The sequence below is a fragment of the Meleagris gallopavo genome, chromosome 3 (assembly GCF_000146605.3).
Source record: "Meleagris gallopavo isolate NT-WF06-2002-E0010 breed Aviagen turkey brand Nicholas breeding stock chromosome 3, Turkey_5.1, whole genome shotgun sequence".
Lineage (NCBI taxonomy): Eukaryota > Metazoa > Chordata > Aves > Galliformes > Phasianidae > Meleagris > Meleagris gallopavo.
In genome coordinates, this window is record NC_015013.2 from 85,249,424 (window position 1) to 85,249,903 (window position 480).

A 480-nucleotide genomic window follows, 5' to 3' on the forward strand; every position below is an offset into this window, starting at 1 on the left:
AACAAACAAACAAAAAACAAACAAACAAAAAAAAAACCCACCAGATTCATAGCAATGTTTTCCCTAAACTGAGAAAATGATCTTAGTTTATCTAAAGTTTCTAATGTCTAATGTCTTCTAATTTCTATATTGCACTCTGTGGGCATTAAATCAAGCTGATCAAAGTCTCTGAGTCACTCAGGCCCTAATAATATCTCTTAGTAAGATTCTTAGTTCCAAGAAATGCTGTGTAAGAGCTCTGAGATTGATCCCTTCTGGCTAGTAAGATCTCTTTTATCCCTGTTTTGAATGAGTGAGGCTAGCACCAGAATGTTCAAAATTCACTGCACCAATAACAGCAATTTGCATTCATGTCCCTCCTTGGACCAGATTGATACTCCACAGTCTCCTGTGCTGGGGTTGGGTACAAACTGCACTGCACCAAGAATAGAACAAATGAAACAGAGTTTTTCTCTGATGGAGAGGTTAGAGACAAAAAAA